This window comes from Mandrillus leucophaeus, unplaced genomic scaffold, assembly GCF_000951045.1.
Source record: "Mandrillus leucophaeus isolate KB7577 unplaced genomic scaffold, Mleu.le_1.0 Scaffold771, whole genome shotgun sequence".
NCBI lineage: Eukaryota > Metazoa > Chordata > Mammalia > Primates > Cercopithecidae > Mandrillus > Mandrillus leucophaeus.
Window position 1 is genome coordinate 861,512 of NW_012108375.1, and position 12,371 is coordinate 873,882.

General features: G+C 34.4%; 1 protein-coding gene across 1 annotated transcript in view; it reads left to right on the plus strand.

Annotated features, from left to right (window-relative positions):
• The window catches only part of ADAMTS6 (ADAM metallopeptidase with thrombospondin type 1 motif, 6), a 336,516-nt gene that overhangs the window by 176,699 nt on the left and 147,446 nt on the right, over positions 1 to 12,371 (plus strand). The window lies entirely within an intron of this gene.

A 12,371-nucleotide genomic window follows, 5' to 3' on the forward strand; every position in this document is an offset into this window, starting at 1 on the left:
AAAAAAAAAAAAAAAAAAAATATATATATATATATATTTCTTAGAGTGCAGGTCTGCCAATAAACTGAATTCTCTTAGTTTAGGTTTGTCTTAGAAACTCTGTTTCTCTTTAATCTTTGAAAGATAATTTCATTGGATACAGAATTTACATGGTTTCTGATAGAAATAGCTGAAATTTCTATCCTCGTTTCTCCACGAGTAAGGTGTATTTTTTTCACTGTATTCTTTCAAGATTTTCTCTCTGTCTTTTATTTTCTGCCATTTGAATATGATATGCATACATCCAGATTTTTTGGTATCTACCTATTTAGTATTTCTGAACTTCCTGGATCTGTAGTTGGGTATCTGTCATTGATGTTGAAAAGTTCTTAGCCATTATTACTTCAAATACTTTTCTGCTCCCTTCTCTTTTTCTTCTCCTTCTAGTATGTCAATTACATGGAAGTCACACTTTCAGATATTGTCTCAGAATTCTTAGATGGTCTATTCTGGGGTGTGCGTGTGCATGTGTGCATGTGTGCGTGTATGTGTGTATGTGTGTGATTCTTTTTTCTCTCTGTATTTCAGTTTGGGAAGTTTCTATTGACCCTATTATCAAGTTCACTGGTTCTTTCCCTAGCAAGTTCAATCCTTAGCATGTTCAGACATTCTTCATTTCAGATACGTAGCATTAAAAAGATTTTTTCTTAGAGTTTTCATCACTCTGCATACATTAATTATCTATCTCTTCTTGCATGTTGTCTACTTTTTCCTTTAAAGCTGTTAACATATTAATTATAGTTATTTTAAATTCTCTGTTTATTCCAAAATCTGTGTCATATTTAATCTAGTTCTGATGGTTGATTTATCTTCTTTGCCCATGTTTCAGTATGTCTTATATATATTTTTTTACTGAAAGCCAGACATGATGTATTGGGTAATGGGAACCGAGGTAAACAGTCTTTTAACGTGTAGTAGTAGGTATTCTGTCAATAATTGCTAATGAATGATGCATGTTTGCATTGTAAAGTGTAACTCTAAAATGAAACTTGTGGCTCCTTTAAGTCTTTATACTCTTTGGAAGAACCAAATGGACTCAGTTTTTTCTGGTATGGAAACATTTTCAGTTAATGGAGCATGACTGAAGCATTTTACTCTGTCAGTTGATTAAGTTTCAAAGCTATATAGTGTCATCGTTTTTTTATCCAAACTTGTAAAATCATGCTTAATAATATTATTTTCTTATGTCTCTGCATTTACATTATATGTTTTAATCACTATAAAATTTTTATATTTTTCAAATTAGAATATACTGCTATTATTATTAAAGTAGCACTCCATATTGTCTTTTAATAAATATTAAATTTTGGTCAGGACCAGTAAGATGCCAAAATTATGCTATCTATGTATCCACACACATAAATAAATGCACATACATATACACACGTATATATTATATATACAATATATATAAACTTTCGTCTGTAGACACTCACATATGTAGACATATTCACGTAGTAGCTAAAACAATAATGTAAAGACATTCTTTAGAAAAGTTATTAAAATAAAGTCTAACAATTAAATTATTTCAATAATTAGGCTTTTGCCATAGTGTGGACTAATGCCAAAAAATAGGTAAGTCAGTCTGCTGATTACTGCATTAAGTATCTGGAATTTCAGAATAAACTCTGTGTGTGTGTGTGTGTGTGTGTGTGTGTGTGTGTGTGTGTGTATGCTGCAAAAATAATAAAACTACTGAAATAGATTTTGTCACTATCAAATTTTGGAACTTTGATGGGAGATTTTCTTCATTTTGCTGGAAAAATAAAGTTAATTTGTAGGCAGACACCATTGTCCGAATTGACTGGTAAGAATTTTAGCTATCATTAACTAATTCAGCAACATTTTTCTCATAGTACTAAGGAAGACTACAATGGCCAAAGTTTCCTTGTTCCAGCTACCTTCCCTATCTTTGCAATGACTATTATACACCCACACATACACATACATATACCCCAACATGTTAGTACAGCTCTAATAGCTAGCTTCCTCTGGTAACTGGCATCTTTACAGTGACATGAAAAGAAAAATGTGTAAAGTAGTAGTAGAAAATATATAAATATGTTATGATACTTTCTTTGACTGTTGGAAACTTAACCTTCAACTCAGAAATGCTTATACCAAATGTGATCATTATTATGTATGATGTGGGGACAGTCTAGGTCCTGGATTCTGCTAGGCACTACCCTTATTAAATATTTTCTTACCTAAGTTCAGTATCTTGAATTCACTTTTTAAAGTAGATTGTATATAAAGTTCAAAAGTAGAATTAACGTTCAAGCTCTGTTTTAGAAAACACATGAGCAAATTGTAATAATTATCCTATTGGGTAAATACTAAATCTAAAAATGTTTGCCAGATGTGGGTATAGAAGGTTCTGACCGAGTACATCACTTAAATTCTGTCTTTTCTTTACTGTAACAAGTGATTCGTAGCCAAGCTCAGTTATGTATTAGAACAGTTCTCTAATGGAAAATCATTCTAAATTTAGAATGTCATTTTATTCCCTTTTTTTTTTTTTTGCAATGGGAAAGCTTAACTTTGAGATTTTTACAGTTGGCACAATTTAGATTATCATTATCTCATCATTTTAAAAAGTTGCTTCTTAAAGAAAAAATCAATCATGTTAAAAAGCATTAGGAAACTGTTCTTTAATCTGGTAATCGTATGTGTGTTATCTCTTTGAAGAACTGACTGATCATCTATTTATTTTTTCCTTTGGAGGCAGACTTTAGAAGTACATGTTCTATATACTAGTGATTGTTTAACAAAATGCTTGACAGAGTTTAAAGTACCATGATTATCTAACAAAAACAATGATGTTGATATATTAGCAACATGATTATCTTCAGTTTAAAAATTAAGATTGCTTAGATAGAAAAATTTAACGAGGCATTTTAAGATTTTCCTTCGCTATATAGATCTTCTGTTTGGTTTGAAAACATCTGTTATGATTTTTAAAAGAATCTCCAGACTAAATGCAAATTAAATTTATACTCAGCACGCTGTTTGCTCTCTCCATTCTTACAAATCTCCCAACAGAACCAATAAGAATTATGTACCTAAATCAAGAGTAAGCTATTATTTTTGTGGTACAAAATGCATTATATTATTTTCACACTGTTAAGGGGAGGTCATATAATGTAGGAGGAAATGACACAAAATATAATCACAAATGGGCTGCCTCATATATCTTAAAAAATGAAAAGACATGATAAATTCTGTCATTTATAATAGTATGCTTTTACCCTATATAAGGAAATTTTGTTTTGTTAAATGACATTTCAAAGAAAAATATCATTTGCATGGAAAATGATCTGCTTTAATATTTAAAATATTTCAGAAAAGCATGTATGTCAAAAGACTGATAGATGCTGAGTTACAGAAGCTTAATTTAATGAATAACCTTTATGGCACAATTTCTGTCAGTCTCTGTATAGTAACCACTTTGTCTCTGACTGAGATGCCACTTGTTGTGACCAAAAACTCACCCCTTTTACCCTTTTATTACTTATTATATAGTATTATATATTTTATTACATTATCCACCATTAAGGGAGGTATGTACACATATGATGCTTCCAACATTCTGCGTCTCATGGTTTACAGTTAGTCAGCAGATAGTCTCTAATCGATGCACAATTTATTTGGATTTAGAGAGTTACTGAGCACCTAATTCCAGAGATTTACTGAGATGGTTACAATGGATACTGTGCATTGTGGGTATAGTGATGATGAAAACAAAAGTCTTATCCTGGAAGGATATCTTTTTTTTCACTTTTCTCTTTTCCTTTCTCCAACTCTTGATCAGTTACTTCGAGAGCATCTTCCTCTAACCCACTTGCATTCATGAGCCAAAACGTAAAATTACTAGGCTAGGGATGTGTAGTGTTATGAAGAAAAATAACAATACACAATTTTAAATTTGAACCTAAAATAGAATCAGAGTCATTTACCTGTAGAACTTTTTGGAATACTTTAAAGTCCCCTTTAGAACTTCTTCAGTTATTTTCATGTACCTTTTCCTTGTTAAATCTGCTTTTCTTTAAATACCACTAGTTCTATAGAAAACTTTAAAATATATTTCATTCTGCTAAATTGCTAATGCCAACAGTATTGTAATATACTATTCCTCATTTCACAGATACTGATTTAGTCTGCAAAATATGTTAAATAGGCTTATTTGAGCCATTCTCAGACATATAATAACAATTTATACCATTATTTTAATTCAGTTTAATTTAATTTTTTTTGAGACAGGGTTCATTCTGTCACTCAGGCTAGAGTGCAGTGGCATGAACCCAGCTCACTGCAGCCTCAACCTCCTTGGCTCAGGTGATCCTTCTGCCTCAACCTCCCATGTAGGTGGGACCATAGGCATGTGCTACCACACCTGGCTAACTTTTTTATTTTTTGTAGAGACAGGGTCTCACTTTGTTGCTGTGTTCATCCACTCTTGCATTGCTGTAAAGAAATACTTAAGACTGGGTAATTTCTAAATGAAAGAAACTTAATTGGCTCACGGTTCTTCAGGCTGTGCAGAAAGCATGATGCTGGCATCTGCTTGGCTTCTGGGGAGGCCTCCGGGAACTTACAATCATGGAGGAAGGCAAAGGGGGAGTGAGGTATCTCACATGGCTGAGCAGGAGCAAGAGAGAGAGGGAGGAGGTGCCACACACTTTTAAAAGACCAGACCTCACAAGAATTCACTCACTGTTGCAAAGACAGTACCAAGGGGGTTGGTGCCAAACCGCCTCCATGATCCAATCACCTCCCACCATGTCCCACCTCCAACACTGGGGATTACAATTTGATATGAAATCTGGGCAGGGACACAGATCCAAACCATACCAGTTGCCCAGGCTGGTCTGGAATTCCTGGGCTCAAGTGATCCTCTCACTCAGCCTCCCAGAGTGCTGGGATTACAGGCATGAGTCACAGTGCCCAGCTATACCATTATATTTAGAGTAAATTTTTTCAGGCTTCCAAGAATGAGCTTCAAAACTTGAGAACAAAATCAATTTACAAAGCCGAGTCTGCTGTCTTGTGTAGTTAATCTGAGAGGAGAAATCAATTGCCAAATTGTAGAACAAAGTATTCTGTGTATATTCAGGTATGTATATAGAAACTTTATTTTAAAATATTCTCTGTGTGTGTGTGTGTGTGTGTGTGTGTGTGTGTGTGTATGTATTATAACAGGGTCCCCAACTGTGGCCTGTTAGGAACCGGGCCACACAGCAGGAAGTCAGCTGTGGGTAAGCAAGGGAAGCTTCATTTGTATTTACAGCCGCCCCCCGCCCCCCCTGCCACCCCACATTGCCCAAATTACTGCCTGAGCTCCACCTCCTGTCAGATCAGCAAGGATTACATTCTTACAGGAGCGAGAACCCTTTTGTGAACTTCTTATGTGAGGGTTCTTGATTGCCAGCTCTTTTGGAGAATCTAATGCCTGATGATCTGTCACTGTCTCCCATCACCCCCAGATGGGACTGTCTAAATGCAGGAAGACAAGCTCAGAGCTCCTACTGATTCTACATTGTGGTGAGTTGTGTAATTATTTCGTTATATATTACAAAGTAATAACAATAGAAATAAAGTGCACAATAAATGCAATGTGCTTGAATCACCCTGAAACCACCACCACCCCCAACCCCACCCTGGTCTGTGGAAAAGTTGTCTTCCCATGAAACTGGTCCCTGGTGCCAAATAGGATGGGGACAACTGTTTTATCACACATTCATGTGTCCACCATTCACATTTAACAAATATTAATATTGTCTCATTGCTGTTTTAGGGCTTTTATTGCTGTTCCTTTAAAAGGTTGCCAATATCATATTGCTTTAATTACCATAGTTTTATAATAGGTATTGAAGCTCTCCCCTCCTTCTTCAAAATTAGTTTGGCCTTTTCTGACTCTTTACTTTCCTATATTAATTTTGGAATCTTAGTGTCAGTTTCTATTTTAAAAACTAATAGAATTTTAGTTAAGCTGCTTATTCATTCAGCCTTGATGATGGGTTTGCAGGAAATTTACATGATTCCTAAGTGTTTTCTCATGCACTGAATGAAGACCCGTTCTTATGTGAGGTAATGTAAGAACCTAGGTAGGGCCATCCAGGGAGAATTATGCTCCAGAGAAGAGAGAAACCTTTGGATAGGACAGGTGATGAGATAAGGCCTAATGAATAGAATGTCTTTTTTTCCCCAATAGTGCAATAACTGCAATTCTTAAGATCCTATGTTATTTAAAATTATGTTTAAAAGTATTACTTGCATATGAAAAAAATTGATTACCACCCAGAGTTTCCAGTTCACAATTTTATAGTTAGTTTTCCTGCAGAAATTAAACAATTAAAGGCTTCGATCAAACCTAACAAAACACATAATTGCATCAGTTTTTCCTTTTAAGCCACGCTCCACTAATACTGTCTTCTCTATTCCTTTCGCCTTGACCTGGCGTTTTTACATGGAGCACGATGCATAGGCACCAGCAGTTCTTAACAGAAGCACACATAACTAAATAACACTCCAATGAAGTACCTAGACTGAAGCAACCATGTGTTCCTATGCTACAGACACAGGCTTTTTATTTTTTTCTTCGAAGTTGGTCTAGTTCCCAATACCCCCTGCTGTATAACCAACATGGGTCTAGTTAAAGCAAATTATGTTAACTAATGAATTAAGCACATTATATCCAATTCACATTATGAGAACTTTACTAGTTTAGTCTGGCATCAGAGCTTAGATACAGATTCAGTCAGGAAATTGTCAACATCATGGAAGTCCTGTGGATTGCTGTAAGTGTATGTCCCAGAGGTTGGAGAACAAGGGAGACTGTGACTTTAATACCCCAAAGCCAGATGGGATCCTTGCTTAAAGAGAAATGAAGTACTGGCCAGGATCTCAGAGTCTCAGGAGCAGGGGAACTAGACAAGTGATTTAGTTTCTCAGACTGGGGTATAAAACAGTGTCTTGTTCACAAGAAACAGGACCAGAGCCTAACTACTAGAATTCACTGGAAAACTAGAATAGAACTGGACCAACAATATGCCATATTTTAATGCTGCTCTACAAAGCTAATGGCCTCCATCTCTTTAAATTCTCTCTAACAATGAATGCAATTGGTCCCTGATCCCATGAGCAGAGTGGAGCCTTGCTATATATGTGAATTGTATAACTCCAGTGTGGTAATTGCAGGAACAAACGGGCAGAAAAAAGGGCAAAGTTCATCATAGTGAAAATGGAACTCATGGCAGATCCTCTGGATCCCACGTTTTACAAGAGACTGTTTATTAGGTCTGCATTTTAACCTCATGAGTCTCCTCAGTTTATCCAAATGAAATATCGACCTCCACTGAGATTCAGTTCACTTCACTAAACCTCTAAGCCTTCATCACCAATTGTTAGACTGTTTATATGCTAGGTACAGTGAATAAAATGAAATATAAACCATACTTTTTGCTCAGTGGGATAACTAGTAAAAATGGAATTCAGTGTCAAGCTATACACATAGGCTTAAAAATTTATTATTAACAGCCACTTTGGAAGACACTTTGGCAGTTTCTTACAAAACTAAGCATACTTTTAACATAGGATCCAGCAATACTTAAATGTGGAAATCAAACTATTATAGATTTCAGAAGATAATATGGAAGTAAATCCCTGTGACCTTAGGGTAAAGAAGGATTTTTTTTAAACAAGATTTAAGAACATGAAACGTGTGATGAACCAGTTCAACCACATTAAAATTAAGAGTTTAATCAAAAGATACCATAAAACAAACGGTACAGTGGAGGAAAAGGTGTTTGCTACTGTGTTACAGTTAAACACATTTAACTGATACAGTCCAGTTTCAAGAATATATAAAGAACTACAAATTAATAAAATCAAATACCCCAATAGAAAATATGCAAAGTACCTGAACACTTTACAAAAGAAGGCATCCAAGGAGTCAATAAGCATATAAAAAGATGTTCAACCTAATTAATATTCAGAGAAAGGCAAATTATACCTACCATGTTTGGCACAAATTAAGAAATCTGAAAATACTAAAGATTGGTGAAGATATGGTGCAACTAGGATTCTTACACACTGCAGGTGAGAATGTAAATTGGTGCAATCACTTTGAAAAGCTGTTTGGCATTGTCTAGTAAATTTGAAATTTTATGCAATTTATGACCCAACAGTTTATTTTGCACATCTATACTAGAGCAGTGATCCCTGGGATCTCTGAGACATTTTCAGATCAAAACTAGTTTAACAATATTAAGACTTCATTTGCCTAAAAAAAAAACAACAAAAACTATATTGATATTTGCACTGATTGTGTAAAAGCAATTGTGGGAATAAATGCTGACACCTTAGCCTGAATCAAGACAGCCATACTAGTATTCAGTGTGTTTGTAACTCCTATGCACTCAGAATAAAACCCATGCCATTTTCACTTGAGTGTCCTTGATGAAGCAGCAAAAGTATTAGTTTTATTAAGTCACAATCCTTGAGTTCATGTCTTCTTAATATTCTATGTTACCCATTACTGCTACATGAATGCTGGCTACATGATATTTCTGGGTCAGAGGCAAAAGATGTTATTGCAGTACAGCAAGCATCATAAGCATCAACATATTTACATTGGTTCCCCTTGGCCCCAAATTCCACAAGGGTGACACCATATGGCCCATATAAATGCTGCACATGCAGTGAGTTTGCATTGCAACTGAGAAACATGGAGCTTAAGGAATCTACCACTTTTATAGCAAGTATTAAGTTAACCTGTTCTTTGTCCAAGAGGAGAGATGTTACCTCATCTCTCAAAATTACCCTGACAAATGGCCTGAGTAAAAGAACAAGTGATCAGGCACATGCAGCAAGATGTGGAGGATCACAAAAGGCCCAAGGATGACTGTCTCTCCCAATATGTATCTGTCTCTGTGTGTGCATATGTGTGCGTGTGTGTGTGTCCCTGTGACTCTTTTTCTCTATCTGTGTGTGTGTCTTCCTAAAACCCTCCACAAATGAGAATCATTAACTCAATGTAATCTGAAATGTTTACTAAACACATAAAACTGGCAATGGAGATATTCCCTTGTTACCACTATTCATCCATTGGGGTGGGCCCGAGGTTTGCCAAACACTCCTTTGTTCTTGTTTTTGTTCTTCTTTTTTTAAATTATTATTTTTGAAACTCAACAGCAGAGAGTTGAGTTAGTTTTTCTTCTCTCTATTATTTATCTATACTTAGTTCAAGGCACAGCATCATTATCTGTATCAGCACAAGCAAGGACCCTTCTTGTTTAATGCCTATATTAGTTTTTATATTTCTATAGTCCCACTTATCTCCTCTCGTAGACAGTTACTCAGATAAATTTGATATGTATATTTGAATCCCTATGTATCCTCATAAAATATTGCAGATTGTTTTGTTGTGTGTTTACTTTTTACTTTTTAAGTCTGAAGTGATTTCATATTTACAGAAATATTACTATAGTAGAAAGATTTACCATGTGTTTGTCACCCAGATTCAAAAATAGTAAAGATTTTACAACACTTGTTTTATCTTTCTCTATTTATATGTCCATAAATATTTTTCTGATCTCTTTGAGAGTAAGCTGTAGACATTATATCCTTTTTTCCTAAACATTTTAGCATGTATTTCCTAAGAACAAAGGATATTCTCTATATAGCTGTCATACAATGGTCAAATTAGAAAGTTTGATATTGATACACTACTATTATCTAGTATACAGTTCATACTCCAATTTCATTTATTGTCGCCAGCAATGTTTGTTTTCTGTAGCATTTTTTTTCTCCCTAATCCAGTTTCCACTGCATTTACTTGTTATCTTTTGAGTGTTTAATCTGGACTAATTCTTCAGACTTTTTTGTTATTCAAGATTGTATATGTAACTTTTGTTTACTTATATGGTGTAGCGCTACAGATCTTGCTCCCTTTCTTAACTATATATTTTTTACTCTTTTTAAGATCCACTCATATAGGCCAGATGTGGGGGCTCATGCCTACAATTCCAGCACTTTGGGAGGCCAAGATGGGAGGATCACTTGAGCCCAGAGTTTGAGATCAGCCTTGGTAACATAGTGAGACCCCATTTTTATGAAAAATTTAAAAATTTGCCAGGTTTGGTGTTGCACACCTGTGGTCCCAGCGACTTGGGATAATGAAGTGGGAGGATTGCTTGAGCACAGGAGGTCGAGGCTGCAGTGAGCCGTGATTGTGTCACTGCACTCCAGCCCGGGTGACAGAGCCAGACCCGGCCCCGTTGCCCCAAAAAAGATCCACTCATATTAATGTGTAGACATCTATCTTGTTTGTTACTTCTAACTTCTGCTTAGTATTGCACAATATACATCTGCCAAAAAAGAAATATATTTTATACTACAGCCTGAACATCCTATTAAAGGGATCTTTTGAAGCTGATGTCATGAATGTCAGTTGTAAACTTACATTGTACTTTGTGTCACTGTAAGTGAACTATTTGACATTGCCAGATCATTTCTGGGATTTCTTATGTTTGAAATATAGGTTACAGAAGTATATATTCTCTTAAATGACTAAAACCTAAATCCTTGAGACAACTATCCACAGCTGACAGCTAAACTATAGATATTATTAATAGAAATAAAACTCAGGATTTTCTCCTTCAGTACTTGAGTTCATTGGTTTTAAAATCTGTTGGCTTACATACATCTGAAAGGATTTTTTAAAATCATGTACCTTATTGTGTATTTTTCAGTTGATGTCTAAAATTTTTCCTTTTATGTCTAAGTAATTGCAAAGGATAGAATTTCCAGTGTTGCAAATATTGTTATTTAAAAATAGAATTGATATATCCCTCTCTTAATTATATGCAGTTTAATCTAAATGCCATAGCAATTAGGTAACTATCATTATGCATTTAAAAAATACATCAACAGGTTCTGTAGTCAAAATTTACATCATTTTCCCCTCTTTTAATTCAATGTGCTCATTCCCCTTTAGAACTTTATCTTAATGTATGTTTTAATATATCCTAATATATTTTAAAATATATTTTATGCTTGAGTATTTTAAAATTATACACTGTATTATATATCTCTACAGCAAAAACATGTATATTAACATTTATTAATTTGTTTCTATGATCAGAAAGAAAATAAAAATTTCTTCCAGATTTGATGTTCATTACATTACAATAATTATTAGTTTCAGTGATTGTTTGGAAGAACATATACATATTACAAATTTTGATAAATAATTAAATACATAAGTAAAGTTTTTATTAGAAGATGTTGTTAATTGGATGTATTTTTTCAATTGTTGCATTTATGTATGTAGTGCTATAACGAGGCAGGTTTTCAGCATCAATTCAATTTCTATAGATGTGAATGCTGAGAAAATTTGCCCACATAAGAAGTAGACAGGGATAAAAGGAATTTATTATAGAAATATCACTCAACTCTTTGAACTCCTTTTGAATTATTTGTCAAAATATAACCATGGGAATCTGTCATCAAAGAATAGTTTTAACCATTTATCAGCTGGTTATTTGATTATGTGCTCCTGCAAACCTGATAAAAGTGAGGAATTGGAAACTACCTGATATGGTTTAATTAAAATCAATCATCAAAAGTTATTCTCTTAACATTGACACAAATGTTCAATTGCCTCTTTTCTTGGCATCATGTTTTTATACTCCAAGGCAATGCACTATTATAAAATTATAGATAGGTGAAAGATATGCCTTTCTTTGTAAGACAGGAGATAGAATTTTGAAAGTAGGAGCTTGATTTGTTTTTAGAAAAGAGTGCATAAGGAGTCAAGAATCTCGAAATTGATGCTCTTAAAGCCATCTGAGCCTGTCTACATACCTATGTTAACATGAAACAGGGATACGTATAAAATTGCCGCTAAAAGGAAATAGTATTTTTAAAGCTATCATTACTTAAAAAGAATCATAGTGTTATTAACACAGTAGCGTCAACGTTTCAGAGAAATAAGGAATATTACCCATTTACACTACTGAGGTCTTTATGTAAATCCATAGTTGATTATTTTGACAGAATGTACGTCTGATTCAACACACTTGAAACTTCACCTTCATATTCCTTGAAGACCATTCACAGAGACTTACTCCACTGTGTTGAGGTCGGCCTAGAATACTAAATATTGGTGTTCTTGGAAGGTTATTTGATGTTTTAATTTAGGGCTCTGGATACTGTCATACACTTCTCTTTCTTTGCTTATTTTTGTTCCTCCACCTGAATTACTAGCTCTTCCTAATATGTGTGTATGCACATATATGGGGCTGGGAGGAAAAAATATATATAATATTTTA